Raw genomic sequence first — 25739 nt, 5'->3', positions numbered from 1 at the left:
TTAGACAGTAGGTGACTATATCTCATCATTAGCAATCTAGACCCAACAACTTGTTTCTTTTTGAAGGAGAATGTAGAGCGGGTCAGGCCCAAGGCTATCCGAGGAAGAAAAATATTTCAGAAAATGTTCTTTTCATCACAGTCACACAAATGACACATGTTTGGGGTAATGGATATGATAATTATTCTTATTTGATCATTACATGTACACATTGTATACATGTATTGAACTATCACAATATACCCCCTAATTATGTACAGTAATTATGTGTCAATTAAAAATAATAATAGCCTTTCCATTTACCCAGAGAGGGTCCATATGGCATTATTCTGAATTCCCCTCAGAACTTAAAGGGAAACTTTTATTTTTTTTTTTTTTTTTTTTGAGACGGAGTCTCGCTCTGTCGCCCAGGCTGGAGTGCAGTGGCGCGATCTCGGCTCACTGCAAGCTCCGCCTCCTGGGTTTACACCATTCTCCTGCCTCAGCCTCCTGAGTAGCTGGGACTACAGGCGCCTGCCACCACGCCCGGCTAATTTTTTGTATTTTTAGTAGAGACGGGGTTTCACCGTGGTCTCGATCTCCTGACCTTGTGATCCGCCCGCCTCGGCCTCCCAAAGTGCTGGGATTACAGGCGTGAGCCACCGCGCCCGGCCTAAAGGGAAACTTTTACAATGGCCAGAGACTGTGATGTCCTGAACACGAAAGAGGAGGATGTCCTCAAATTTCTTGCAGCAGGAACTCACTTGGGTGGCACCAAGCTTGACTTCCAAATGGAACAGTACATCTGCAAAAGGAAAAGTGATGACATCTGCATCCTAAATCTGAAGAGGACCTGAGAGAAGCTTCTGCTGGTGGCTCATGCCATCATCACTGTTGAAAGCCCTGCTGATATCTGTGTCATATTCTCCAGGAACACTGGCAAGTGGGCTGTGCTGAAGTTTGCTGCTACCACTTGAGTCACTCCTATTGCTGGCCACTTCACTCCTGGAATCTTCCTGCACCAGATCCAGGCAGCCTTCCAGGAGCCATGACTGCTGGTGGTTACTGATCCCAGTCTGTCACAGAAGCATCTTAAACTAACCTGCCTACCATTGCTCTGGGTCACACAGGTTCTCCTCTTTGCTGTGTGGACATTGTCATCCCATGCAACAATGAGAGGCCCCTCACTGGGCCTGACATGGTGGATGCCAGCCTGGGAAGTTCTGCATAAGCATGGCATCATCTCCCATAAATGCCCATGGGAGGTCATGCCTGATTGCTACTTCTACAGGAATCCTGAAGAGATTGAATAGGAAGAGCAGGCTGTGGCTGAAATTCCCAGGAGGAATTTCAGGGTAACTGGACTGCTGCATCTCTTGAGTCCAGTGCTACTCAGCCTGCAGATACCCCTGGGCCCACTCAGCAGTTCCCTACTCAAGACTGGAGCTCTTGGCCTGCCACAGAAGCCTGGTCTGCAACTCGACTCCTCAGGCCACCAGATGGGTAGGAACAACCACTGAGAGGTCTTAAGCTGTTCTTTCACAGACTCTAAAGCAAGATGGAAATAAGCTTGATGGAAAACAACCATCAGTTTCTAAAAATATTAATAATAATAAAAGCAAAAAAGTATTTTTAAAAGTCATTAGAAGCATTCACACTGTCAATCAGTATTTATAAATATTTATTGGGATATGTATTCATAAGTATTTATGGATATTTATTAGCTACCATGCTGGCCAAGATAAATAGATACAAAGGTGGATACTGCAGTCTGGTTGATGAAATAGCAACCAATATACAGCTACATAGAAGAGTGATTCCATCCACAGGATACAGATGTGTAGGATGCTATGAAAACTTAGAGAAGGGAGGCGGTCTCACTCTATATGGGTGAAGCATGCCACAAGATATTGATATGTGAGATGAGGCTTCAAGGAGGTGCATGTGGACAAGCAGGTCCACTGACAAGTTTTAGTCTTTGTTTGAGAAGACTGAAATTAGTAGGGACTCCCTCTAAAAATGAAATAGTCCACAACTGAAGAAAAACTTGAAGATTACGCCAGTGTCATCAGATGGCAAGAATATCCATAGATTAGGTCTCAGGTGTGAGGTAAGACTCCTAATTGCTAATTGGATGAGACAAAAATCGTGAGGTTGACTGTGGTTTCTGGATGGTAAGCATGTTACTGCTACTGGGAGGATTCGTGATAAGACCTGAGCCCTCAGTGGTGTCAATAATCTTTAAAGACTTGTTTTGAAGTATTGCTATATGGGTCATACTTTATTCCATGAAAAGTTTCCTGAAATATTGCAAGGGTTTTTGAAAAACAAATTTGGCCTTATTTTATACAGATCAGAGATGCTTGTAAATATAAGAATCTTACAACTAATTGTTTTTATGTAGTTAACACTCTTTTCGTCTTTGGAGGCATTCAAGCTTGCTATTAAGATAGAGAGGCTGAAATAAATCAGCTTTGATGCAGATTCTGGCTCTAGTACCTACCTGCTATCCTTCTTTACTTTAATTAGCCTTTGTTTTGTCATCAAAAAATTGAGAGAATAATAGTGCCTTCATCACAGAAATATGATGGAAACACAATCAATATACGTAAAGCACTTAGCAAAATGGCTGGCATGTGTTAAGTACTTAATGCGTAAGATTTCTTATTATACTCAATCCCCAGTTCACTTTTTGTACACTTGCATTTCATAATGATTTTGCCTCAAGTAACACACTAAATTATATAACACAAACCAACCTTTATCTAAGAATTCTGGCTTAGGGGATATGATAGAATATGCTTCCTGGTAGTGAAGAAAAACAGTACAGAGATTTAATGTTTCTCTGTAAGTAAAATAAAATCAGTGTCTATATATCTAAAACTTGTGTATGTGCTTCAGATTCTTTTGTAAAGTTTCACCAGGCAAGACCAAGACAGGATTTTTATGTTTGGCTTTGTTATACCCTAGCCTGCTCTCCAAAGAGCTGCACTTCCTCCCCACAATCTCCAATCCTATATAGCCTCAAGTTTCTCCTCAACTGCCTTCATTTTTGCTTGTGAAAGAAGAACTCTATCTTGTATAACATTTTCTGTCCCCTCCTGATAATGAAAATTTGACGGCTCAATGTCTCACTCTCCATATTACCTTATAGAAGAATCCTAGTTAATATAATAGTAATTGTTAATATCTATGGCCTACTTCCAAATGACATGGATAAACTAACAAGTCCTTTTAATACATTGGCTTTGTTTTAGTATTAAATAGATTTAAACAAAAATAAAAACCTGGGTAAGATCAATGCCATTTTGCCATGAATATGAGTTGTAAATTGAGAAAGATGGCTGGTGAGGCTTAACGAATGACCACAGTGGATAATTCAGTCTGAGGAATGTGAGAGGACTTTTAAACAAAATCTGAATAATAGGTCTTGACATTTCAGTGCACATGTGTTTCTGTGTATGTGCCCACATGCATGTATATGAGTTCATTTAAATTCTTTTGCTTCTCACACTTTGCCTACCAAATAATTATGATATTCCAAAATATGCATGGGTTTCAGAGCCAATGTTAGTTATTAAATTGTGTAATTAGACTTTGCAGCTCACGTATTTTATATTCTCATAAAGACTTTATGCATAAAGACTTTTGTGCATAAAGACTTTATTAAAAGTTTCTCGGCTGGGCACGGTGGCTCAAGCCTATAGTCCCAGCACTTTGGGAAACCAAAGGAAGGCAGGTCGCTTGAACCCAGGAGTTCGAGACCAGCCTGGACAACATAGTAAAACCCCATCTTTACAAAAAATACAAAAACTAGCCATGCTTGATGATGCACACCTGTTGTCCCAACTACCTGGGAGGCTAAGCTGGGAGGATCACTTGAGCCCAGGGAGGTGAAGGTTGCAGTGAGCTGAGATGGTGCCACTGCACTCCGACCAGGGCAATAGAGTGGACCTTGCCTCAAAAACAAAAACAAAACAAAAACAAAAACAAAAGACTTTCTCAGTGGTTGATCCTATTCTATTTAAAATTATAATATTTCATTATATCTACGAAATAATTTGAGTTCTCTTAAGAATTTACACATTTCCTGTGAGGATGCTGTGATAAAGATATAAGCACTAAAGGGACTTTGGAGTGCTCTCTAGAAAAGTCAGAATGATTATTGTCGGAATTTGATGAGATCGATTCTCCCAGAACCTCACAGCAGTTCTCACTTCTATGCCTTAACATACTGGGATTCACTATGACATATGTCACAAATAATTTCTTATTAATAAAGTACAAACATTTCCAAATGAGTTGCTTAAGTTTACATTGATTTAAAACTCTCCCTAAAACAACGTGGTCCTCTTAAGTGTGAAAAAAGGCAGTAGTTACAGATATTTTGTGTATGGCTTAAAACATGGTCTCAGACTATAGTGGGACTATGAGTCCCCTGGGGAGGCTGATAAAATGCAGATAGATGGACCCAACCTAGGTTGAGGCACAAATTTGCATGTTTAACGAGTAACTCAGGTGATTCTGATACAGATGCATAGACATCACATTTTCACAAACAGTGGTGATGGGGTCAAAGGAAAGCTTCCCCTCTGTCCTTTATAGGTTCACTGAAAATGAACTGACAAAAGACCGATTAATAGGGGAAAAAGGCAAACAGCATTTATTTTAATGTGTATATGGACACAGAAGCCATACCCAAAATATGAAACTCAAAAAGGAGCTAAATGGTTGAGGTTCACATATGCTCTTTGTAGAAGAAAGGTGTACAGACCCAGGAGGAAGATATCATTTTGTAAACTATTCTCTTTGGAAGATAGATGGAACAAACTACGGAAGGTGAGGGGCAGAACACAGGTTGTCTTATTATGCAGGTAAAGTTCCCCAGGTAACCTCTGGGAGCTGCCATTAGAAGAATAGCTGAGAAGACTGTCTGGGCATGGTGATGACTTCCAGTCTCTTTTCTTCTTCCTTGGTGTGATCCTTCCTGGTTATTGATGGGGTTCCTAGGGAGGGGGCCTTAAGACAATTGGATTTCTTTAGAAAGAATCTTCCTTAGATAAGAAAATTTCAGACAGAGTCCCTCCCAGTGATTCTGGAAAGAGGATCTGAGAGACAGGGAGGTAGGGGAAAGTCAGAGAGAGACCTTGGTTCTTAGGCTTATTTCTATGATCTTTCCATTTTGAAAGCACTCAGCACGCTGAAGAGCCAGGTTTTGGAGAGTCATTTTCTGAGCCCAATGGCAGCTTGACTTCACCAATCTCAAAGAGACCTCTTAACTTCCTTCCAACCCAAATCCCTTACTCTAATTCTCAGTCTCTAGGACCTGCTGGGGTATATTCTCAGCCAAAGGAGTTTTGGCTCACAGAGCCTAATTCCTTACAACAGGTGCTGACATCTGCTAATTCCTAATGAGTTACCCTCCTACTCAACTCTATTATGGGAGATTGCAGAGGGATTCTCTAGATTGTATTTCACTTCCACCTACAAAGAAAACTGAAAAACAGGTTTTTTTTAAATTTCTAAATAGAATGTTATATTTTTTAAAAGCTACTGAGTAGGATAAGAGAGTCCAAAGAAAGCTACAGTTATTAGCGACTTATCTTGACATAAGGAGAGATAATACAGAAGGAACAAAGGAATAACATTTTTCTAATATTCATAAGTGCAAAATAGAGGCTTTGGATTTGGGTGGGGGGTTGTTTTTTTTTTTGCCTCAAGCTCTAATAATGTTAGCTGTATTTTTACTGTCAATTAATACCTCTTAGTAATTGTGCTCTTTGTTTTGGAATTTTAAGAATAACTACTGTTTAAAAATCTATAGAGACAAACTTTTAAATATACCTCCTGTTATTGAATGGCCCATCATTGATGTTTGGGATTTTGCATCAATTAATGTCATAATTTCAACAATTCTGTGCTTGAACTAAAAAGATAAATGACTCATGCTATATTTATGTACAACAGAAGTTACCTCCTGTTATTGAATGGCCCATCATTGATGTTTGGGATTTTGCATCAATTAATGTCATAATTTCAACAATTCCGTGCTTGAACTAAAAAGATAAATGACTCATGCTATATTTATGTACAACAGAAGTTCCAGCTTTCCTCACTAGTCACTCTAGTATGTCTCTATCCATTCATATATGTAAAGGGAACTGCTTCTCTCCATTTTTTATCATTTAAATTAATGATCATTTTCAGAATCTTATAATGATCCAGTGCTAGAATATTATAAAACAAATATTCTATTAACAGTCAGCAATCTGAAGATGTAACTATCTCTTGAAATGTTAGGAATCTTTGTTTTTTATTTGCTTGAATAGAGAAGGATAACATTACAAATTTTACTTGAATTTTTAATGTTTAAAGTTTTAAATTGCACTGAACAACTATATAGAAATTGGACCGCCCTTCCTTCCTTCTTTTCCTCCTTTCTTTTCATTGTCACTGATACAACACCTATTCATTGTCAGTCAATTTGGCTAACACTAAAGAAACAAAGACCCAGCCTTTGACAGATCTCCAGGAGTTAATGATCTAGTTGCAGAGGCAGAGGAAGGACACAGTAAACCCAATAGAAGTTAGTAAGTACTGTGGAAGCATCAGATACTGAGTTCACTGAAGGAATTCATTCATTTTTGGAGTGCCAGGCTCTGTCTCAGTGCTGAGGATGCAGAGTACATTCACTGAATTCAAGACACTCAGCTTACAGAGAAGAATGATTAATTATAATACAATGCTATAAATCTAATGATAGAAAATTGCACTGAATATTTCAAAAAGCAAAGAACCTGTAAGTCAATGGAAACAAGGTGCCATTTTCTGGAAGAGAATATAACAGAAATGAGTCTTTGGTGATGGGCAGGAGTTAGCCAAGCAAAAAGCAGAAGGCCACAGTCACAGGTTATAAAGCATGTTGGAGAGGAGCAACAAACAAAATGTTACTTCTGGGGAATTGAGTTCTATGCGGAGAGTAGAGAGTTGTAAGTGGAGAATAAGGCAGATGACAGTCTGTAGAGAGGCCCGTGGCCACCTGAAGAGAAAGGACTTTATCCTGCCCTGGAGAGACACTGAAGTTAAGAGGACAGTCAGACAACTTTACCTTTTACACCCTGGCAGTTGTATAGCCAATTGGTTTGAGAAAGACAATACTAGGAGCTTGGGGCACTGGAGAAGTTCATGTGAGAGGGCAGGGACAGTAGTGCTGAAGAGGATAGTAGCAGAGATATAAAAGAGGTGAGATCTGTAGCACTTACTGGTTCGCTGATAAGAGGAAGTGATGTAGAGGGGGAAAGTCAAGAAAGACACCCCAAGTTCTAGCTTGGTTGACTAGATGGAGGGCAGTGCTAGTGACTGAGACTGTTGGAGGTGAAATAGGCATGCAGAAAATGATTACTTTGCTTTTGGACACGTTGATTTGAGGTGGCTGTGTATCCTTCGATGAGCCATCCCAGGTAATTAGATATTTGAATGTTGGAGTGGGCATTTGAGAGATTAAATAGACTTGGGGGTCACAGATTAAAGGGATCGTTGAAAAACTCTTTTGAGTTTTATTTTGGACACAACGAATTTAGGAAGTCATTGGAATGTAGCAATGCCCCTACAAAACTCAGAAGTGAGGTTAAGTGAAAAAAACAGTAGCATATTCACGGACTGTATTTCTCTGAGAATACCCGAAGTAGGACTGACTAGGCAGTTAAATCTACCCAGGTGATGGAGGAAGATGTAAGAGATACAGGGAAATTGATGAAGCATAGAATAAAGAAGCACAATAAGAAATTGAGCATCACATGTATGAGGATGTGGGAAAGCAGTTGAGGAGATGACAGAGTCATTACAGAAAACACTGAGCCAGGAAATTATAGAAAATACTGAGCCAGTTCCTGAAATGAAAATTTCTCTGGTTATCACTTCTCTTGGGCTACAAAGTAACAATTTACACTAGCTGGGGTTTCATAGTCCTCAGTGGCCCCAACAGGCTCATGCCCTTAGATCCAAATTGTGGCGTTATGATAAGGAGCTTGTTCTTCCCATCACAGAAGTTATTACTACTTGCAGCCATTCAATTTAGCACTTCATGACATACAGGTGTGCATTTTTCTGTACTTGCTTTGCATGTAAATTGAGGCAGTGGTGAACACAGTGGGTGGTGAGCTCACTTTTTTAAAATTTATTTTTAAATTGTAAGCTGACAACTTATAATTTTCCATATTTATGGGCACTAACTGTCACATTAAGCCATAGCCTCGGTTCATTCAGTCTTATGGGTGGTGACTCGCAACTCTGGCTAGCAACTGGAATCATTTGGGGAGCTTTAATTAAAGACTGATGAAATAATACACGCCTCAAAGATTATGAGTTAATTGCTCTGGGGTGGGGCCCAAGGTCTCATAAATTTTAAAAATAACCACCAGGTGATTCTCATGTGCAAACAAGATTGAGAATCATTGCTGTAAAGTAAGAAAACACCTGCTTTACCAAATCAGAGTAGCTGCGAAGAAATTGAATAAAATAGGGAATGTGTGGGAGAGTGTATTCACATGGTGGGGGCATTGAGGAGTGAAATAGCAAAGTCCTAAGAAAGCAGCAAGAAAGGTTTTCTGTTTGGGGTTTATTTGTTATTTTTAACATTTAAAGTTACCTGTGGCAGGTAGGCAATTGACTGGAGCAGTAGGCAACCTAGAAGTTTCTCTGTTCCTCCCAGCAGCCAGGAGGTCTATGAAAGTCCCTTATCAGCAGAGCAGAGATGCTGCTGTGGCAGGCATTCTACAGGACATTGATCCCACCATGGAGGAGTTCCACCAGCGCATATTTATAGTTGCCTGCCTTGGGGAGTCTGTCTCTTTTTCCAAGCTGTCCACTTGGCTGTCTACTTGTTGCATCTATCTCCAGAGAGATATAAAGGAGGTGACTGACTGATAGGGGAAGTGATATAGAGGGGGAAAGTCAGAAAGGACACCCCAAGTTCTAGCTTGGGTGACTAGATGGAGGGCAGTGCTAGTGACTGAGAATTTTGGAGGTGAGGCAGGCATGAAGAAAATGATCAATTTGCTTAACATTGATTTGAGGTGCCTGTGTCACCTTGGAAGAGCTATCACAGGTAATTAGAAATTTGAATGTGGGAGTCTAGGCATGTGAAATATTAAATAGATTTGGGGGTCACAAGATTAAAGGGATCATTTTAAAAACTCTGAGTTTAATTTTGGACACAATGAACTTAGGAAGTCATTGGAATGTGGCAATGCCCCTACAAAACTCAGAAGTGAGGTTGAGTGAGAAACCAGCAGCATATTCATGGACCATTTTTCTTCCATGCCTTGTATTCTAGTACCTCGTTGAACCTGCAGGCTTAACTAGTTAATCATTGTTTGGCCTTGGGCAAGTTATTCTAATTCCTCTACTTTGTATTTCTTCATCTGTACATAAGTTTGCTGTGAGGGTAAAATCAGATAACACATCTAATGTACCCATCTCAGTGGTAAACAGATTGTATTAAGCCCACAGAAAAAAATGGTGATTTTTCTTTTTAATGGCAGCCACAATAATGTAGCCTGATCTTGTGTAAATCAAGTGGCAGTGCAGTTCTATGCATTATTTATTTTTTATTTTATTATTTGTTTTCTTCTTCACCTAGATTTTTCCCTAAAACAAAAACATGTCTATAAGCTTTTACAGGTACGTCCAATGTAATGAACAACAGAAGAAATAAGAAAGATATCTGTGTACGTTAATTGCTTGGTAATTTGCACATAAATTATCTCAACGCATAATTTATGTCACTTATCACACCCAATAGTTTCGCTATTTCATAAAATACTAAGTTAATTTCCAGCCCACTGGAGCCATACACACTCACACACTTGGTGTTTAGAATAAATATTTGTACCAGCAGACCCAACTGTTTATGGATTCTCTACTTCCACTTAGAGAGATTAGACTAAGAAAATGGTGCCCTGTTTACATAATGAGGGTTAAACAGGACTGTTCTTTTTGAATGTGTACACTTGTTTAAAAAAATGCTTTATAAATTGCATTAATGATATGGTTTGGCTCTGTGTCCCCACCTAAATCGCATCTTGAATTGTAATCTCCAGGTGTTGAGGGAGAGACCTGGTGGGAGGTGATTGGATCATGGGGGCAGTTTCCCCCATGCTGTTCTCGGGATAGTGAACGAATTCTCATGAGATCTGTTGGTTTTATAATTGTTTGTTCCTCTCTTGTTCTCTCTCCTGCCACCATGTGAAGAAGGTTTTTTCTTCCCCTTCACCTTCTACCATAATTGTAAGTTTCCTGAGACCTCCCCAGCCATGGCAAACTGTGAGTCAATTAAATCTCTTTCTTTTACAAATTTCCCAGTCTCAGGTAGTATCTTTATAGCAGTGTGAGAATGGACTAATAATATTAGCTATATGAATATAAGTTATTGTTAGCAGAAAAAGGAGTCTTGATCTAGACCCCAAGAGAAGGTTCTTGGATCTAGTGCAGAAAGGAATTCAAGGCAAATTGCAAAGTACAGTGAGAAGAAATTGAGCTTTATTGAAAGCTCCTCCATTACAGAATAGGGTGTCCTCAGACAGCAAGTGGAGGAACGCACCGTCTTTGTTTCTAGTTTTTCTTATATAGGGATCTTGTCTATGTAAAGGTAAACTAAGCTTAAGCTATGCCTGTGTGTAGGTGGGCTGACAGCATGACAAAACTTATCATTTTATTGATTTAAAGAAAACTATTCCTGACATTTTAATGTGTAAATGCATCAAAGCATAACTATAATTATCCTGAAAGCATATATTGTTATGAGTATTGAGACATCTGGACTTTCTGTTGTTGTAGGAGTTTGTCCTTGTAGGTATCTTTATATTGTTTCCTGAGTAGTAAATATCTTATGACCATGTGACTGGCAATAAATGTGCCTTACTAGTTTTGAGATAGAGTTGACTTTAAAATAGTGTCAACTCTGACTCTCCTGGGCTCCTGCATCCCTGACATTATTGCTATTAGGATGCTGATTTATTGACTCTTCTGTGAAAGAAAAAGGTTGAGAATAGGACATTTTCAGTACACAGCATATTGCTCTGTTGGCACTTTGTAAACGCTTGCTTACTTGCATTTTTAAACATATCACTTAAGGCTGGGCATGGTGGCTCACACATGTAAACCCAGCACTTTGGGGGGCCGAGGCAGGCGGATCACCTGAGGTCAGGAGTTCGAGACCAGCCTGGCCAACACGGTGAAACTCCGTCTCTACTAGAGATACAAAAATTAGCCAGGTGTGGTGGTGTGCACCTGTAGTCCCAGATGCTTGGGAGGCTGAGGCAGGAGAATCACTTGGACCCGGGAAGCAGAGGTTGCAGTGAGCCGAGATCACACCAGTGCACTCCAACCTGGGCAACAGAGCAAGACTCTATCTCAAAAAATTAAATAAATGAATAAATAACTTAAAACTTTCACCTGAAAAGGATTTGGGATTCAAAAATAGTTTCTCTGTGGCATCAGGTTTAAGGGAGATTCTCCAGAATTCTTCCCCTATATGATAATGACAATGTAATCCTCACAATTAAAGACCATGATACATTACAAGTTGGTGATTTCCCCTTCCAGGCGCTTTGGCATTTCACCCTTTTCAGAGCTAAGGAGAAGTCAGATAAAACAGGCCAACAGTATGATCCGCATCAGATCACTACTTTGCAGTAGTTTTATTGTGCAAATGCCTCATCTGATGCCTCATCTGACACCAGATCTCCGTCTGTATTAACATTTAGTTTGAATTCCTGGAAGGAAAAATCAATAATAGCAAATGCCCCTGTTTTAGCACAGCCATCAGAGTTCCATCAGCCAAATGAATATGTAGGAAAATCATCCTGTTATCAGTGGGCAATGATCTTATTAAACTATTGCACAAGGGGAAGCTGAATGTTACATAGAAAGCTAATACCAGTGCCACCAAAATCTGTCCTTTGTCACAGCCATGTTTGAAATAAAAAACAACCAGCAAAGACTTCAACCTATTAATAGTAACTGTTTTGATTAGGTATGAAAATAATCTTTCAAAATGACAAAAATCCCATAAATTACAAATTCTTTTAAAAATTGACAAATACAAAAAAATTCACAAAATCTAGAAATGTTTTTATTAGTGAATTATCTGACATGCCTCTACAATACTTGCTTTTCTTTTTTTGAGACGGAGTTTCACTCTTGTTGCCAAGGCTGGAGTGCAGTGGCGTGATCTCAGCTCTTGAGTGTTAGGTATAAGATCAATGTTGTACTTTGTAACCTAGGTTTTTTTAAGCCTGTATTTTCTAGACAATGTGTTTCCCTCTGTTAGATAACAATCAAGTGTTTTTTAATTCAATTTCAAGGTAGAGGTATGACAATTAAGATTGTTGTCAATTCCCTGGTCATTTGATACAGACGCTGCCTTCACTGTAATTAAAAAAAATAATTCAGTAACTTCTCATTCGTTCCATTCAACATACTTAATGCTTACCTGAGCCCTTATGTTTAGGGCATTGTGTTAGTAACTGTGGAAGGTAGAGAAAGCATTACAGCTAGATGGAAGGTCTTTGAATACTACTCTTAGGAAATAGGAGAATATTCTTTGGATCATATATAGGAAGAGATCATTGTTGAATCAATGGGAAAGGTCTATGGAGAGACAGCTGTTAAGAGAGAGGTATTCTTTTTTTTTTGTACTGAATATCAAGATATTTGCTTGAGAATCTGATATCATAAATGGGATAATTTATAGTGTTTCATTTCCTTCATTCTCCCTGCATGCCTTGTCTCCCAGAAGTTATAACGTGGGAAGTAAATCAAGATTTCAGCTTAAATTGACACCAGAGAACTCAGAAGTTCATACCTAGCAACATCGTCGTTTTTCAGGCTGAGCTCAACTCCTTAAACTCTTTAAGATGTAAGTCTTTGCTTTGCTTTTAGATAGGTGAGATCAGTTTCCTGCCCTAAAAAGAAATATTTTCACTCAAATAGATAGAGTGAATCAAAATATAGAGTTGTTACAGTACTAAAGTTTGCATGAGAAATTCAACACATTTATTCATCTCTGCCACATAAATGCATTTCCTATCTTCAGAACAATTTATCTTCAAAACTTTGCTCTATTTGAATTGCAGCAAAATGTATTACGCTATGGGTATTTTTAATAAGAAATACCAAACAGTAAAACTGGAAAGGTACCCTACTTCCCTGCTAACATACAACGGTTATAAACCTTCATCTCAGTTTATCCTCTGTTCACAGCCGACTCAAGTAGGCAATAACAATCACTGGGCTACCACATAGCCCTTTCTCTTCCAAAAACCAATGCTTCTCTTATTTCTAAAGTGGTGAAGAAGAAAAACTCAAGAGGAAATAATCCAATGTGTTAATAAATCTCATTGGCTCTATTTGAAAATCTGAAATAGAAGCACTTCTGTGTCACCAGACGATGCCTCTGATGGATTATTGACATCTGAATGGTCTCTTAACTGCTCTGGCTGCTTCACCCTTATTCCCTGTAGTGGATTGATTAGCATCACTCCAAAATCCATGCCCACCCAGAGTCTCCTAATGTGACTTTATTTGGGATTAAGTCTTTACCGATATAATTAGGGTAAGAATTGAGATGAGATCCTAATGGATTAGGATGGGCTCTAAATCCAGTGGCAATCTCCTTGTAAGAGACAGAAAAGGAGAACATACAGAAACACAGCCAAGAAGGAGATGTGAAGATGGAGGCAGAGATTGGAGTAACGTATCTACAAGCCAAGGAACAACAAAGATTGGCAGCATGAGATAGATTCTCCCTGTGAACTTCCTCAAGAATCCCCCCGTTGACCTCTTGATTTCACACTTCTGATAATTCTGTAGTTTTGTTTTTGAGATGGAGTCTTGCTCTGTTGCCCAGGCTGGAGTGCAGTGGCACCATCTCGGCTCACTGCTACCTCCACCTCCTGAGTGCATGTGATTATCCTGCCTCAGCCTCCTGAGTAGCTGGGATTATAGAATTGTGCCACCACGCCTGGCTAATTTTTGTATTTTTAGTAGAGACAGGGTTTCACCATGTTGGCCGGGAAATTCTGTAGTTTTAAACCATCCAGTTGGTTGTAATTTTCTACGGCAGCCCTGGGAAATGAATACACTCCCCAATAGTCTAACTTTATTTCCTTCTACTCCAGCCCTTGTTCATTCTGCTACATTGTGTACTTTGCAATAAGTTAGACCATCCAAAGCACAATCCTGACTTGAGCCTTGACACTTGCTATTTCCTCTCTTGGGAGTATCTTTCCTTCAGATGTGTGCTAGGCTTTCTCAGTAACATCTTTAACACTCTGAAAGATTACTTGTCTCTGAGGTCTTCCCTGGTGATCTTGAAAAATCACATACCTTCCTCCTCCCCATATACAGATAAGGAGGCCCCACTCCTTATCTGTCTTCCCTGTTTATTATTCTTCCCAGCACCTACCACTCTGACAAATATTTTACTCCTCCATTTGCATATTGTAGCTCCTTCCTCCAGTTTGCAGGCTCTGTGGGCAGGGATTTTTTACTGTTTTGCTTGTACCTATATCCCTCACACCTGGGGGGGTTCAGCGTGTATCACAGTGAGTGTACCCAGGCATAAAGGAATAAATGTGCAAATTAAAGATATGTATTTTACTTTAAATTTATTTTTACTTAATGCATTCATTCATTCATCAAATATTTATTGAGTCTCTAAGCTCAAGGCTTTGATGAATATTAGGCTTTTATAAAACAACGCTTAAAGTTTTAAGTTTTCTGAAGGCAAGGAAAACTTTCAGAAAACTTAAAACTTCAAAGAGTAAGTAAATAATATAGACAAAAAGCAGTAAGGGAGGGCAAGGGAAAGCAATCTAAAGTGAGAGTATTATGGTTCACATACTGTGCTGGTATTTTTAGTGTTTGAAATATTTTAATGTATTTTAATAAATTCATCATTTTATGTATATGTCTGTATTTATTTATTTATGAGAAGTCACGAAACAGACCAATGAGGGACAAGCGCCTTCCAAAACCATAAATTGCCATAGAGCCCAGGAAGGGAGAGGCCATTTCAGGCCAAGTTGTTCAGGGAAGGCTTCATGGGGGAGGTGGTATTTGAGCAAAGCTATGATGGGATGCATGATTTTGGTAGGCGGTGATTATCAGTACCTGCTCCAGGGACAGCAAATGAGATCATGGATGTAACATGTGTGTACTGTGTCCAGGTTTAGTGGGAGAGAAGCCTGGAAATACAGGCCGAAATATTCTGCCTATGGTACTATGTGTAGTGGATTCCTCCAGTTCTGTTCGAAGGAGAGAGAAACAGGTAGGAAGAGTCTCTGCCATTTGAATGTATTTGAAAAACTTTATGACTCAGGCTTTTATCCTTAAATCCCTGTGCCTTATTTGTTTCTTCTCCTCTGGGCATATCCATTTTAAGTACTAAAGTCCCACACTCAATTCAAGACTCCAGCAAGTGTCTGGTCTCGGTAGAAACTGGCAAATTGGATGAATGAGAGGTATGATGGAGCCTGGTTTTCAACTCTTGGTTTGTGTTAAGTATTGAGAAGGGGAAACTTTATAAGTTCTCTTTCCCTGGTTATCTGTGACATTTGTCACCTCTAATCAAGTCATCTCTCTGCCAGCTCTGATGTCTGAACGTTGTTCTTTCTCATGCACACATTTCTTTTCAGGAGACTATTCTCTGTCTTGCCTGTAGTAGATACTTATGAAGCAGTAGTTCTTGATTTTTATTACTGCAGTTTGTTTATGGATTCCTCTTTCTTCCTCCTAGCTTTCCCTAGATGTCATTGACCCTGTGTTTACCATCTTTGCATTGCCTCATTTTGCCACAGAGCCAAGCACAGACCAGACACCTAATGAACACCCATCAAACTTGGTTAAATGCTCAAGGAATAAGCATTATTTTGCTACTTCAACTCTCATATGCATATGGGTAAATTTCAATACTCTGTCTCTGACCAGACTTTGTAATTCAATTCTGTATCTCCTGAAATGCAATATTGTAAATATTGTAGGAATTAAAGTCTTAGCCATACTCCCTGTTGAGTGAGTGTATTTTAAAGCAAACATCTGATATCTCTGCCACTCACTTTTCTCGTCTGCACAATGGGGATGATAATAATCATATCCATATATCATTTGGGAAATAGGCTAAGATGTGAGAGTAGCTATTTGAGTAGTTGTGCCTTCCCTACGCCACCATTAGGTGACAGAACATCTCCCTTTGGATATTTGTCATTATTTCCCAACATAGAATCCCTCTACGAATCCTATTCCCTCTTAGAATTTTCCTTTCTCTGTGACTGACCCTACCACTATCTTAAGTCTAAACTTGGATGCTGTTTTTCCATTGTCCCTTTTATTTCATTGTTCCTCGGGCTTATTGATTCTTCTTTCAAAATGCATTTCAAATTTATCTACTCCAGGGAAGGTGTTTGTCCTAAACTCCAAACTTTGTCTTCTAACTGCTGCATGCTGTCTGTAGCATCTCACAATTCAACTCCCATCAGACATCACCAACCAGAAATGTTTTTGAAGAAGATTGCTTGTGTCATTTTACTTCCCAAACAGAAATTCTCCAGTTCTTCTCCACTGTGCTTCTTTTCTTCGTGCTCATTTGTTATTTTAATTAACTAACATTTTTAAAATTCCTATTTCATGCCCAGGCAGGTTGTAAGATGCTAGGGAGGAAAAGGAAAAACAAAGCAAAACAAAACAAAACAAAACAAAAACCCAAAAAATAAAAATAAAAAAAAAAATGATTTTGGGAAGATTCTGGAGTTCTCATTAGCATAACGATTTTTACATTCTGCTTAAATTCCTCCACTTCAATCTTTATTTTGCTCCTGACTTCAAATGATCCTGCTGCCTCAGTCTCCCAAAATGCTGGGATCACAGATGTGAGCCACTGTGCCCGGCCCCTCTCTGATCTTAATTTCCCATCCCCTGGAGCCAATGCTCACCCTCACTCCTGTCCCAGACACCCTAGGTTCTACATTCCCATGAATAACATGTTTCATTCCATTTGACTTCAAGATATTGTTCGTGCTGTTCCCTAACCCAGAATGTCCTTCATTTGTTAAGCAAATATGCATTGGTCAACCTTGTGCCAGGCACTTTCATTTCTGTATGTCCTTCAGGATCTAATTTAAAATATGCTTTGTTCCAGTTAAGTTCAAATGAAAAATCCCAGTGCCTTCATCTGTACCTTATGGAGATACTGGACACTGAATTATTTACTGCCTTAGGGTTTTGCTTACTTGTTGCATGTCTTGTTTATACCCAATACAATTATAAACTCAAGAAATCCAGAGTCATTTTTAACTTCTTATATCTCCTTCTTCCTTTCCTTTCCCCATACCCACTTCAACCACACAATGAGCTGCCTACAGGAAACATTTTGTAAATTCTTTTTAGTAAAACAAAGTATTGAAGGAGGAGATATTGGCCCACACCCCATTGCTCACTGTGATAAAGCAACTTACTAATGTTTGTTTTGTGGAAGGTTAGTTGTTTCAGAAACTTAGGTACACACAAGAAGAGTTTCCATATTCAAATATATTTGAGAAATTCTGAGTTAAAGTTAAACCAATGTATTTACAGCAGGACATTAATTTCTTCTAGATGAAATTATAGTTTTCCAAACTTATTTTTAAAACACCAACTTTTTGGTGAAGACACATTTTTAGAATGAATGGGCAACAATCACACGTCCAGAATTGCCTGAGAATTCCTGGAGTTCAGTCTGAGATTTGTAATTGTTATACGGAATAACATATGACTTTCTTCCATCTTACTACTTCATCATCTTCATGGTAGACCCTCCAGAAATAATCAAAGCAGGAAATAATAGAAATAAATATAAAGCAAAGTCAACAGGAAACACAGTAAATGGAGTCATTATGGATGAGTGAAAGGACAGTGATGGCCCTGTAAATTGAAGCTAAAGAGGTTGTTTTGCAGTTGAGTAGAAGCAGGCAGGCATATGCAAAGAGAATCAGGTTAGGATTTGGGAGACCTGGGTTTCATTTCTGTCTTTGCCTTCAATTGCCTTAAAATTTGAGCAGATCGTTGAACGTCTCCACATCTCCTTTTTGTTTGGTTTGGTTTTTGTTTTGTTTTGGTGTGTTTTCCCATTTATATAATGAAGAGATTAGATTAAATAAGTGCTAAAATACCTCCTAGATCTAATGTTTATGTTTCTGCAATGCAGATTCTTTACATTTTAGTCGGGCTTTACCTCTGCATACAAATCCGTGAAATATGCCTAAAGACATAGGCGTAGTGAATGAAATATTAGTAATCTATGGTGAGGAACTCCTGAAAATGACTGGCTGATGTTGCATATCCCCTCTGGTAGTTTCTGTGCTGGTTCTCTAGAGATAATAAACTCAGGTTGTTAGTTGTGAAATGTCATTTTCATTCTGAAGTGAGGAAACAATGGCTGCCTAGGGAATTTTTAATGTGATGTATGGAGCTTAGTCATCGCTAATGCATTGTAATGTGACTTTTCTAATGGAGCCTTGTGGAAGATTATGACTGGTTCAGTTTTGGCTCCTCCTTAAATTGTGCCAAATGACAAGAATGCAGGCATTTGGCCAAAGCTGACCAGGAACTTTCGAGGACCATCCAATTCACTAAGTTGTGAGTGACCACAAATTTGAGTTCTAAACACATAGGGAGGAAGGTAGGGAAATTTTAGTCAATTACAGATTTTCCCACCCTAGGAACCAAAGATTTTCCTTTCTTTTATCTTGCATTTTTAACAGATTGCTTACAAGAATGAAACACCCAAATACCTTCTCCATTTGCCCTCCTAAATGTTTGCTCTAATACTCCTAAAACAGGTTTTTGCTTGGGCAAATAACATGGAAAGGCAAATAACTCCACACACAACTGTTTACCCAGTAGCTCATGCCAATGTGTGGTGGGCAGTATTGATTTTTCAGGAGTTATACAGCTCTTTTAACTAAAATGGCTAAAGGTCATAGTATAGTTCTCAGGTAGGGTAATGGTCATGAGGGTATTTAATTGCCATAGTTATTCAACTCTGTATTTTTGAGATACCAGAGTAGATGGTGATTAATTAGTGACTCTTTTTGAAAAGCAAGATACAACTAAAAATAATGTAGGAAAGGACTCTTCGTATCAAGGTGTTCATAAACACAATTAGAAAATCACTTCACTTTTGTGCTTAGATGATGACCATGAATAATAGTATGAAGTCAATGATGTTGTTTATCTTCAATGTTTATCTTATTTAATATATACTGATTTCATTCCATGTGGTCTGTCCACAACCAGCTGAAGTCAAACCTTGATTATTTTGCCTGTTTCCCACAATTTACACAAAATAAGCATAAATGCCACCCTTGACACATGGAATGTTGCTATAATTGTGTGACTTGAGTTCTGCTTATTGTGTGGACTCAATAAGATCAACCTATCTCCAGCAAGTAATCAGATTGTAAAGGGATGTTTGTTCCGTAAAGTTACCTAGAATCATCTCGGGGAATGCTTGTGTTGGGGGAGGTAGTGGGAAAATTAAATAATGATCAGGGATATAGTAATAAATAAGAGAGAGTCTCTTCTTCCAAGAATCCCAGCTAATAGAGACTTGGAGAGGAAAGATGGGGACAGCAATAATTACAGTACTGTCTAGTAGGGGCCAATGCAGAGGAGAGACAAGGAAGATACGGGGAGAGTGGGTGGATACCTGGAGGAGGTAAAACTTGGGCTCGCATTTGTGGGATGAGTAGAAATTTATTAGGTAATTAAAAAGGGAATCTTTTCAGATATAACAGCAAATCCAAAAGAGGGGATTAGATAATGGGCTGTGTTATGGGAACACAAAAATGTTCCTATGGATAAAGCACAAAGATGTTTGTAAAATGTAGCGATATGTGGCTTGTGGCTGGAAGTAGCAATATGTAGCAATGGCTGCATTGTGAAAGGTATTGAATGTCAAACAAATTTTAATTTTAAAAAAATCATTGTTCAAAGGTACTGAAGAGCCATTGGTAACTTGCAACTTTTTTTCCTCCTCTTTATGTATAGATATATAATTTTCATATGACTAAAAGTGGTCATATGCAGGCTTTCCTTATTTGATTCCACCTTTGCCTCTTCATTGTCATTACTAAACTACTTTCTCAAGGTAATCAGTGTCAGCAACCTCTCATGTTTTTCTCAGGATTTATTGTCTATTCTCACACTGCCATGAACAAATAGCTAAGACTGGGTAATTTATCAAGGAAAGAGGTTTAATTGACTCACAGTTCTGTATTGCTGGGGAGGCCTCAGAAAACTTACAATCATGGTGGAAGGTAAAGGAGAAGCAGGCACCTTTGTCACAGGGCACCAGGACAAGGTGAGTCCAACAGGGGAAATGACAGACACTTATAAAACAATCACATCTCATGAGAACTCATTCACTATCATGAGGACAGCATGGGGAAACTGCACCCATGATCCAATTGACTCCACCTGGTCCTCCCTTTGATATGTAGGGATTATGGGGATTACAATTCGAGGTGAGGTTTGGTGGGGACACAGAGCCAAACCATATCATTCCACCCCAGCCCCTCCCAAATCTCATGTCCTTCTCACGTTCCAAAACCAATCATGCCTTCCCAAAAGTCCCCCAAAGTCTTAACTCATTGCAGCATTAACTCAAAAGTCCACAGTCCATAGTCTCATCTGAGACAAGGCAAGTCTCTTCTGTCTATGAGCCTGTGTAATCAAAGCAAGTTAGTTACTTCCAAAATACAACAGAGGTACAGCCATTGGATAAATACACCCATTCCAAATAGGATAAATTGGCCAAAAGAAAGGAGTTACAGACCCCATGCAAGTCAGAAATCCAATAGGGTAATCCTTAAAATTCCAAAATAATTTCCTTTGATTCCATGGCTCACATCTGTCTGGGGCAGTCCACGGTGTGTAAAATGCCATCTGATGATTACATAAGAACATCTTTTTAAAAGTATATTTCTTTACCATTTCAATTTGATCTTCTAGAAATAGCCTCTTTTGTTTGTCCGTCTTGTTTTTATTTTTTTATTTTTGCTAATTTTTGAGAGCTCTTTTCTATCCTCTGCAATAGTAATATTTATTCAAAGTCTATGATTTTGTTAGTAGCATATTTTGCCATACAAAAGATCTAACTTTATCTGGTATCTTTTTGCTTACACGATTAGGGTTTCCAGTTGTGGTTAAGAAGGTCTCCCATGTGATTACTTAGATATTCTTGCAGGATTTTAAGGTTTTATATACATGATTAAGTTTCTAATCCATGTGGTATTTGTTTTTGTATTATATAATGTAAACCAGGGGTCTGGTTTCATTTTTTTTCTAGTTAAACAGTCCATTGGACCAATACTATCCATTAAATAAACCACATTTTTCCTCCGCTGAATTTAAATAAAACTGTTATCATATGCTAAGTTCTTCTTTTATTTTTTGTTTTTTGCTTGAGATAAAGTCTTGCTGTCTCCCAGGCTGTATTGTGCAATCTTGGCTCACTGCAACCTCTGCCTCTTGGGTTCAAGTGATTCTCCTGCCTCAGCCTCCTGAGTAACTGGGATTACATGTGTGCACCACCATGCCTGGCTAATATTTTGTCTTTTTAGTAGAGACTGGGTTTTACCATGTTGGCAATACGGGTCTGAAACTCCCAACCTTAAGTGATCCACCAACCTTGGCCTCCCAAAGTTCTGGAATTACATGTGTGAGCCACCACACCTGGCCATCATACACTAAGTTCTATGTTCTAAGACAGGAATTGCCAACACCTGGGACATGGACTTCTACTGGTCTGTGGCCTGTTAGGAACAGGGCCACATAGCAGGAAGTGAGTGGAGGTTGAATGAGCAAAGCCTCGTCTGTGTTTACAGCCACTCCCTATAACTTGCATTACCGCCTGAGCTCCACCTCCTGTCTGATTGGCAGCGGCATTAGATTCTCATAGGATCACGAACCCTGTTGTGAGCTGTGCATTTGAGGGATCTAAAAGTGTACACTTTATGATAATCTAATGCCTGATGATCCGTTACTGTCTCCCATCACCCACAGAGGGGACCATTACGGGAGAACAAGCTGAGGGCTCCTACTGATTCTACATTATGGTGGGTTGTATAATTATTTCATTATCTAGTGCAACGTAATAATAATCAAAATAAAGTGCACAGTAAATGTAATGGATTTGAGTCACCCCCAAACCACCCCGAACCAACATGAAAAAATTGTCTTCCACAAAACCAGTCCATGGTGCCAAAAATGTTGGGGACCACTACTCTTTGATCTATTTCTAGTCTCAATTCTGTTTCTTTGATGTTTTTTTCTATTGCTATACCATGTTGTTTAATAGCAGATGTATAGTACTTTCTAGTATTAGATAAAGAATATCCCTCTCTGTTTTTCAACATTTTCTCCAGCCCTTTTTATCCCATTATGAACATCAGCATCATTTGATTCAATTCAAAAAATCTTTTTTGGGTTCAAATTAGAAATGCATTATATTTATATGTTAATTCTAGGAGCAAAGACACTAGTTTTTCTCATTTACTTTCTGTCCCTTTCTTGTTAAACTGGAGGGTCTTCAGGAGTGGCTAGATATGAACAGATGTGTATTTTGAAGGCTCCATGCAGCACGAGGATGGCGGATGGATTAGATTGCAGTAAGATGGGGTGAGCAAGAAAGACCAATGTGTATTTTTTGCCACTACCCAGAAAATGCTGACTTCTGGCTAAAGCAATAACAGTTAGTGTGGCTAAGAAGACACTGAAAAAAGAGTCATTTTTGTAGATAAGATCAACATTAACTGGTTTTCATAAACAGTTTTATTGAAGCATTGATATACAAAAAGCTGCACGTATTTAATGTATACAATTTGGTGAATTTGCAACAACATGAGTATTTAACAGAACTTGTGTGGAAGTTGAAGGATACTGAAGAGTCTAATGTCTCAGGGTCTTGGCTGGATTGTGACTGGACTCATATCTGTGCCATTCATGACAAGAAGTCGGAGTGAGGTAAACATTTCTAAGGGTAGAGTGACAATGAGCCCATCATTGGACACATTTCATTTTGAATTGCCTAATATTAGATGATAATTTGGAAATTTGGAGTTGAAGTGAGAAATCAAGGTTGGAAATATAAAGGGGGTATTATGGTGATAGAGCTGATAGTTTTGTGTGTGTGTGTGTGTGTCTGTGTGTGATTGCTCTAAAAAGACTTTGTAAAGAAAAAAGTTCATCAAAAGAACTCCTTCACTTCTCTTTAAAAACTCACATTTGACTTCATGCTTGGAAGGTAGTAGGGGATATTTCTACTTACAAAGAAGCCAGGCTAAGGAGAAATCTTCACTCAGTTTTTCCAAAATCGTTAGAAGAAAGGACAAAACCCAAGCAGCCTTGGACACTGTGATCTGAAGACCACAAGCAAGAATGAGTATTTGTTTTATTTATGATGTTGACGAAGCCTAGTCACTACTTTAGGCAGTTAAGAGAAAAATATATCATCTCTATTACTTAATGGAATAAAGACTTTCACATTTGAACGCGTTGACTCACACACATGCAACCTACACAAACACACTGGTTTACTGAAAAGCTCCTCTTTAATTTCTTCATGTTGGTTTTGCTTTTTGGTGAGCTGCCATGTTTATTTCTAATGATGAGTTTCTTTAGGGACTGTGTCTCTTCACCTCTAGTGACAATATTATCAGTATAGTCACATAGAGGTCCTGGACAGGGACTGCTTTGTTAAATGACATTTGGCAACTGCCTGATGAGGTTTAGCCAATTTTCATGCCAGATATCTAGTAACATAATGTATCATGGGTTAGATGCCAATGGTTTTTGGACCATTTCCTGTCTGTGCTTATGTGCTATGGACCCAGGGGGTGACTAACAAAGTGGCACACTTTATTCATCTGTGAATAACAGCATGTGCAAATGAAGCCTGGGAATTAGAGCTCTCCTGCCTCTGCTGGAGAAAAGAGAATGTTGTGGTGGCTCATCCTTAATTCTGTATTGGCCTCTAGGCTTATCCATGTTGATTGTTGCTATCGTTCCACACAGCAATTTGAATCAAAATGTGAGATCTTTCGTTTTAATCATTATATTCAGCCAAATTTCAAATAGACATCCAGTGTGAGAACAAGAGACATTTTGCCTTGAACTAATTACATTGACTTAAGACAGTTAAAATCCTTACTCCAAACCCAATCTCTTTTATAAATTATTAAATAAACCCTTAAGATGTTACATTTAATATTGAATCTCTTGCATAATCAATCCTATAAGCCATGCTTCTTATTCATTCACTTATTTAACAAGCTTTCATTAGGGATGTACTTGGTATAATCATCAGGCTATACCTACCTTGTATATTGCATTACATGTCCTCCTTCATGCTTTCATCTGTTTCTTCCTTTCTTTGTACAACTTTCCCTTTGCTGTCTGGAAGAATAATATCAATTTGCTACAGAATTTAATTCAGTGTTCCTTTTACACATTTTGTACTTGATGACTGTATCTACATGCACTTTCAAATCCAATGTATCTTCAGAATGTTTTTAAAGCCATAGATCAATTGCTATGCCAATACTACTTCTTCCTCCTCCTCCTCCTCCTCTTCTTCTTCTTCCTCTTCCTCTTCTTCCTCTTCTTCTTCCTCTTCTTCTTCTCTTTTTCTTCTTCCTCTTCTTCCTCTTCTTCTTCTTCTCCTCCTCCTCCTCCTTCTCCTCCTCCTCCTCTTCCTTATTCTTCTTCTTCCTTCTCCTTCTCCTTCTCCTTCTCCTTCTCCTTCTCCTTCTCCTTCTCCTTCTCCTTCTCCTTCTCCTTCTCCTTCTCCTTCTCCTTCTCCTTCTCCTTCTCCTTCTCCTTCTCCTTCTCCTTCTCCTTCTCCTTCTCCTTCTCCTTCTTCTTCTTCTTCTTCTTCTTCTTCTTCTTCTTCCCCCCCTTCTTCTTCTTCTTCTTCCCTTCACCAGTCCTTTTTTGGTTCATTTGGCAAAGGCCATCTCATATTTCTGTCCTGCATTTAATTAAATTGAGCAGACATTAGCTTTGAAATTTCATTTTCTAAAGCACTAAAGGAAATAAATGTTTTTAGACTCAAGTAAACAGTTAGAGGGATCAAAATTTTCCTGTTACTAAGGTCATCATTCAATACAGGGATGCCCATTCTCTTCAAAGATGCTCTTGATGTACCTTCCAAATAGAAGCTCAGCAACCATGGCATGCTGCCTTGGTGAAGGGGCTGTAGAGGCAGAGTGGCTGCACCAAGGGTAGAGATGAATTTGGCCTGATTTTCCCAAAAGGAAACCACCCACAAAGCTTCTGCAAAGGAAGGGATGGAGGTATTGCCATGGTCATGAATTAGTTTCATTCTATGATGCAGTATGATAGTCTTTAGTCTTTTTCTGTGAATTTTTTCACAGGTAGCCCTATCTTCCAAGCACATAACTCTGCCAGGCACTATCTTAGGTATTATAGATACACATGAATAAGAAGGATTCTTTGCCATGAGGATTCACATTCTAGCAGAGGACACAGAGACATAAAGCAAGAGACAATCTACTTTCTTCCTTTTTTTTTTTTTTTTGAGATGAAGTCTCACTGTGTCACCCAGGCTGGAATGCAGTGGCGTGATCTCAGCTCACTGCAATCTCCGCCTTCCGTGTTCTAGCAATTCTCTGCCTCAGCCTCTTGAGAAGCTGGGATTACAG

The 25739-nt window shown here is 38.9% G+C and overlaps 1 long non-coding RNA gene across 1 annotated transcript in view; it reads left to right on the top strand.

Moving 5' to 3' along the window:
* The first annotated feature begins 10271 nt into the window (after positions 1-10271).
* The window catches only part of LOC126941373 (uncharacterized), a 34644-nt gene continuing 19176 nt past the window's right edge, over positions 10272-25739 (top strand). The window contains exons 1-2 of the long non-coding RNA XR_007721275.1: positions 10272-10302; positions 15210-15310. This is a non-coding gene — a long non-coding RNA (uncharacterized LOC126941373). The remainder of the gene's footprint in view (positions 10303-15209; positions 15311-25739) is intronic.

Source organism: Macaca thibetana, chromosome 18, assembly GCF_024542745.1.
Source record: "Macaca thibetana thibetana isolate TM-01 chromosome 18, ASM2454274v1, whole genome shotgun sequence".
NCBI lineage: Eukaryota > Metazoa > Chordata > Mammalia > Primates > Cercopithecidae > Macaca > Macaca thibetana.
The sequence above is the reverse complement of the archived record's forward strand: the minus strand, read 5'-3'. Positions and strand labels throughout refer to the sequence as shown.